Source organism: Neolamprologus brichardi, chromosome 17 (genome assembly GCF_056152115.1).
Source record: "Neolamprologus brichardi isolate AB-2024 chromosome 17, ASM5615211v1, whole genome shotgun sequence".
NCBI classification, from domain to species: domain Eukaryota; kingdom Metazoa; phylum Chordata; class Actinopteri; order Cichliformes; family Cichlidae; genus Neolamprologus; species Neolamprologus brichardi.
This window is the reverse complement of record NC_142120.1, coordinates 33,138,156-33,144,883: the sequence shown is the minus strand read 5'-3', so window position 1 is coordinate 33,144,883 and position 6,728 is coordinate 33,138,156. Positions and strand designations below refer to the sequence as shown.

The 6,728-nt window shown below is 34.2% G+C and overlaps 1 long non-coding RNA gene across 3 annotated transcripts; it reads left to right on the top strand.

Moving 5' to 3' along the window:
* Positions 1-2,694: 2,694 nt before the first annotated feature.
* LOC148097994 (uncharacterized) lies at positions 2,695-5,646 on the top strand. Of its 3 annotated transcripts, none has more exons than XR_015716645.1 (6): positions 2,695-2,790; positions 3,318-3,361; positions 3,723-3,833; positions 4,686-4,715; positions 5,072-5,140; positions 5,348-5,646. It is a non-coding gene; the product is annotated as an uncharacterized LOC148097994 (long non-coding RNA). The 3 variants fall into 3 exon arrangements; XR_015716644.1 differs by having other exon boundaries at positions 3,503-3,833; XR_015716643.1 differs by having other exon boundaries at positions 3,318-3,833.
* The last annotated feature ends 1,082 nt before the right edge of the window (positions 5,647-6,728 follow it).

Below are 6,728 nucleotides of genomic sequence, written 5' to 3'. Positions count from 1 at the left end.
AGGAACACACTCCACTTTTTTTGGAAATAGGCTCATTCTCCATCTCCCTCAGAGTTAAAAATGCAGCGTCTTCTTTCTAGATCCATACGTTAATAGGGCTCTGGTGCGTGATCTTACCGGATGGGGCGTAGCTAGGATTTTTGGTTGAGGCGCCATATTAGCAGGCCAAACAAATGCTTGCTGTGTGGTCGGTTGTAATGTTGGATTGCACTACTTGCAAAAGAATAAGCTTGAAAATGGGCTCTTTTCATTGTTTCCTCACCTGGAAGCATCATGAGGGAGCTTATGTATTAGATGTTACCAAAAGAAGGCGTCTAGCCTGGATAGCAGCTGTGAGACGAGCTGATATTCAGTTCTCTACCAGCCACAGATATCTGTTGGTGTGCTCCAGTATTTTCATTCTGGTAAGTTCTAAATAAGTTCATATTACTCTTTTTATTTTCAATGCGCTCTGAGGTCATAGCAAATTAGAACAAACATGCAGAACTACCTTTATTTATAGAGTTGCTAATTATTTGGCATTATTGCAGCAAACCAGCCGATGAAATGAATGAAACACATCCTGACTGGGTTCCAACACTACACATGGGGCACTACGAAATCTTTGTTTCAAACTACATGCTACATACCACCATGCCAATCAGATTACTTCTTCCATGTGAGGGTGAAAAGGTGACCCTCCTGGATAAGATGGCAAAGGTTTGCTGCGTTTTGGTGAACATGTGCCCCAGTGTGTTAGTAAAACCAGGGAAAATACTCTTGTTAAATACTGTTAAAAGTCTTGTGCTGTATATGTAGAGATACATTTTCAAAAGAGACAGTAAATTACAGAATGCTAGTAGTGGGTGATATTATATAAATGCTGTCATGATTTTATGTAAACATTTTGTCATTTGTAAACTATACATGACATTGATTCTGCATTGTAACTGATGTGATGTTCTACAAAGTGCTTTTAATTAAAAATAGGCAAACATTTGTTTGTTTCTTTATTCAACTTTTGAACAGTGGTAATTAGTAAGTACATAACCAGTAAATGCAAATTATTTACATGCCCCCCTAAATTAAAACATGGGTTATTCAGAACAGAACTATGCTTGGAAAAATATTTTGATCCAACTCCTCCACAGTAGCAGGTGGAATTTTTCTGTTTTGAGGACGGCTTCTTTTCCCTGTCACTACAGATGGTCTGTTTATGTTTTAATTGAGAGCCTTTTTTTGGGCAGCTGAAGAGGAGAAGTCTATCTTATGGCCACCCTCTGACTGTATCTTGGTCATATTACCCAGCAAAACCCAGTATGCAGGTTCATCTGTAACAGTCCTTGTGCCACAGATCCTCACTGTTGCTTCTACTTTAAACAGAAGAGCAGGGACATGGCTGCAGGTCTCCACGACTCCGGCCATACAGCTGCAGTAGGCGGCTTCAACCTTCCCTGTGATGCTCACAATGACCCATGGCTGCAATGCTGGTTGATTCAGTCTTTGAGAGTGCAGGACCTGAAACACACACAGACAAAGTTCAAGACACGAACTTTAATAAGCCAAGGCCGACACAAATGTTTTGTATCTACGTTCAAATACATTAATCATAAATGTAACAAATAAAGTGTTTTTATCTATCTATCTATAGAAAGCTGCATGTTATATTTTAAATCTGCATGTTTCTTTTTAGAAACCTATCAGCAAAAAACTTAAGTATGTAATGCAAGGATGTAATCACTTTCAAGAGTGAGAAAGCATAAAGTTCGACTTTAAGTGTAATTAGGATTGTTTATAATAAATATGAATTAATTAGTGCAATTTCTTTAACCATAGAGAATATTTAAATCCTTCAGGACAATGTCACATCAGTGCACTGAACTCACTATGTTATCCATCTAACAGAGCCTCCACGTGTTCTCACTGTAATTTCCCCCTCATGAATGAATTTATGCTGCACTAATCTGAATGTTCGGAGGGAAATCAAACGCATTTTACTCGCAGTACTCAAGCTGACTTACCTTTGTTTGAATGACGGCGTACTCACAATTGTACCCAGATCCTTGGTGAATTGGATGTGAGCCTCCAGAGATTTATAATGGCAAAATTGGTGCGCCGTGTATGCGCTGACTTCACAGGCAAGGTACGAGAATATATCAGGCTACGTCAATAGCGGTTTGGTCTTCAAGGTTTCTACTCCACTGCCGGATTTCATACGGGTCCACATTTCCAATGCACAATATTTTTTTGCAAGTACCGTCTCTTTCCATCTGGACACAATCTGTCTCTATACCGTCCTTTTTCTTTTGAGCTAGTGTTCAGAATTGCTCCTTCCAACACAGAGAGTGTGTTTGTTTTGATTCGTGGCCTGCGCTCCCACAATGCATTGCGGAGAGTATGCGCATGCGCATTGCCATGGTGACGATAAAATGAAAAGTAATTAATAAAAAGTACATATTTAAATATTCCCACAAATGTGCAATGAACGTGCAAAAAATCTGTTTAGTAGTCGTTGCTGTTTCTTTTTTTTTTTTCTTTCTTTTGAAAAATAACCGACGTCTCTGAGGCGCGAATTCCGACAGTGAGAGGAACGGCCGGATACAGGAGACGGGAAGAAACAAGCCGATTATGTTCGCGTTAATTAAGTGGTTGGAAGATATAAAATTCTCAATTCTGCCAACTGAACATATACGAGATTTTATTGAGGATGAATAATTAGCCGGCATGGAGGAAATGGACGTTTATTTCGTGGAGTGGCGACAAGGAGCCAAAAGGCGGGTGTCTACGAAGCCTCCATCATCAAGCTAGCAGGTGCCTTTTCTCAAATATAATATTACTTTATTCTCGCTATTTGGCGCGGAAGCGTAGAGCTGCCACCCAGACAAAAGAGAAATATAAGTATATCACGTTATAACGTGAAAAGTACATCGTGCTAACAATATACTATCATGTTTGTACAATATACTTTTCACGTTTGAACAATGTAATATCACGTTATTACAATATACATAATTTTCACGTTCGTAAAATATTGTGCGAACGTGATAATTATGTATATTATAATAACGTGATATTATATTATACAAACATGAAAAGCATAATGTTAGAACAATAAACTTTTCACGTTATAACGTGATATAGCTCTATTTTGCTTTTGCCTGGGTGGCAGCTCCACGCTTCCATAATTTGGTAATCAAAATATGTAACTTAATTAATTATATTGTGACGTACTTTTGCCTTTTCTTATTATTCTGCCTTCTCAGAAAGGGAAAAAAATTACAAATAAAACTTTTTACACTTGTTATATAGAATATTCACATTTAATTTGACTTTTACAGAAATCCCACCTCTCCTTCTGGCTACAGAGCACTTACTTACCAAGGTGAGAAACAAAGCACAGTTAAGCTTTATTAATATTCACTAATTACAATGTTCCACATTTCCTTGCTTTTTTTAGTCATTTTTAGGCTTTTTAGAGTTTTTATGGTTGTTTAGCAGTAATGTTTCTGCCTATTTATTTCAGCCCATGAAATCGAATGCAGATCTTCCTAATGTGAGATTTACATAAATCTAAGTAATTTTGTTTGTTGTTATCATTAATATTGTTGCTGTTGTTGTTTTTGTGCAGTTTACAATCATATAAACCTAGCAAGCATCAGTCATCACAGTAACTAACCTAAACAGATTATTGCTTTATTCACATATATTATATGTAATTATATATACTTGTACATTGTAACTAGGGTTGCAGCCACTTGGCCCCACCCCATTGTTGTGACAGCCCTGATTGTCCTACACTGCATCTGAGCAGGGAACAGTCTCAACCTCATGCTGCCCTCTCCCATCCTCCTAAAGTAAGTATTTGTTGTTGTAGTTTTTTATGCAGTGTCTGTGTCACAAATGCTAAGCATAATTATTGAAATAATAACTGTTTTCTAACAGATTTTCCCAAACACTAGCTATGTTTGTTGTCATTCAGACCAGTACTACTGTTTAGACATTGCTTAGTGGTCATACATGTTTGGCAAGCTTGTTATGATACCAAAACAGTAGGCCTGTCACAATAGTCGATATATCAACCAAACGCACAATATATGTACATGACCTCAATAATTGTTGATGATGCAATATATCTGCCATTATATTTACATAAAAAATTACAAAAATAAAATATAATAATAACAAAATAATAACATTGTTTTCTATTTGTTAAAAATTTGCTGTTTATACAAGTTTTTAAGGTATCTAATATTTTGATACCTAATTTCCATGATCTAAATACTTTAAGAATTAGATGTTGGTTTGTCAATTGAAAGTGTGTAGATCTTGCATTATTATGGTGTTATATTATGATTATACATTCACTGGCATAAAATGGTCTTAAAATGACGATGACATAACTTGTCGCAATTGTTTATGGGGCAATATACAGACCAACAAAAGGTTGTTATCGTAACAGGCCTACAAAACAGATGGTTTTATGATTGATAAACTCAAAAAATAAATACATTTAATTTCTCTGAGATTCTCTGATATTCAGTTACAGTTCACAACACAGCTACCTGTACATGCAGTACTGTACTGTAAATTTAAATCTCTGCATTTAGCATCTGACTAGAAGAGTCACAGTTACTGCCTCGTTTTTGTTTTTTTGTTTTTCACAAATACCTGGACTATTACTAACACATTTACTGTTTTACTTTTAGCTTGTGGATACAAATACAGATGTCCTTAATGTAAGTTGTGCATTTTAATTACATCATGTTATTTTTATTATTATTTATTTATTTTGAATGCCTTTTTTGTTGGGCTTTTTTGACCATAACAAAACATTTTTGCAGGATATATATGGTGAATTTATATGCATAGATACAGTCGTAGTGCTTGACACATGCACAGAGCAGTAGATGGACCAGGAGGGAAATAATTACAATCATGATGCTGATTGCTGGTGTCAGTATATATATTTTAGAGGAATGTTTTGTTTTTCACCCAAAATGAACTATATTGCTTCAGAAGAGATTTATTACCCTACCGGACTCTTATATATTGTTCTGTTTTTTGTTTGTTTGTTTGTTTTTGTTGTTTTTAGGTTCAGTGGTGCGTGTTCTTCTAATGGCCGCCTTCCCACTGGAGGTTTTGATCCACAGCAATTTAAAAGGTAAACAGCTTTGAAAGTCAGTTAAAATGGTTAGCTAATAGTATTCTAAAAAGCCTACTTCTCTGTCACCAGTTTCTTTACCAATATGTACCCATAAAAGTATCTCTCAATAGCATATCATTGTAGTTCAAATGTTTAGTTGTACAAATATCAGATTTTTGGAAATCTAAAACTAGTCAGATACTCAAATGTTCATGCTTTTTATAGGAGGACAGAGCAAAACGGACATCGGCGCAGAGTGAAGGACTGCCCTTGATAAGGAAAAAAAATGCCCGTGTTACGAAATCCGCTGGCTCTGATTACCTAAGCCTACAATGCCCACAATGCCTTCCGAATCATGTGACAACCCCTTGGCTTTTGTAATTGCTCTTCGCTTCACTTGAACGACATATTGTTGTTCTACTTAGCAATTAGCCTATAGCCTATCGTTCAGCATCACCTCACTCAACAGGCGCGATGGGTGCTTCGACTTACGAAAGACCCTCAGGAACAAATTAATTTCGTAAGTCGGGGTTCCAATATATTTATATATATGTATGTATATATGTATATGTATATGTGTATATGTGTATTGTATATATGTATGTATATGTATATATGTATATATATGTATATATGTATATATGTGTATATATATGTGTGTGTGTGTTTCTTTTAGAATGTTTAAGTATGTAATGAGAATAAAATTGTAAAATTAATATTCCGAGTTAATGGTTAAATTTATATATTTTTGGATGATTTTAAATAAGTTTAAATTGTATTTTGAAATATATTTTTAAATATATTTCAAAATATAGAAAAATGGCCAAAAAAATATATGCGTTAAAACACATTTCAAAATATATTATGAATATATTTTTAAATATATTTCAAAATATACAAAAAATGGCCAAAAAATATATGTGCTAAAATACATTTTAAAATATATAAATATATTTTGGCCAAATATATCTTTAAATATATTTCAAAATATACAAAAAATGGCCAAAAAATATATGTGCTAAAATACATTTCAAAATATATAAATATATTTTGGCCAAATATATTTTAAAATATATTTTAAAATATATTTCAAAATATACAAAAAATGGCCAAAAAATATATGTGCTAAAATACATTTCAAAATATATAAATATATTTTAAAATGTATTTTAGCACATATATTTTTTGGCCATTTTTTGTATATTTTGAAATATATTTTAAAATATATTTTAAAATATATTTTTTTACCTTATGGGAAACGCACTGTCTTGACGAAATAAAGCGTTTTTGAACAACTTCATATCAATAGCTGTAAGTCTTGATAGAAGTAGCATACACACATATTTACGGCGTTATCTTATACAATTCAAGATCCCCGTGCTGGGCAAACAGGTTTTGAAGCTGTTTGAGCCAAGATTTTCAAGTTATTCACATAATGAAAACCTATACTTTGTTTCGGCAAAATTCCCCCATTCAAATGCATGTAATCGTAGGAAACGCACTGTCTTGACGAAATAAAGCCTTTTTGTACAACTTCATAAAAATAGCTGTAAGTCTTGATAGAAGAGTCAGACACACATATTTACGGCGTTATCTTATACAATTC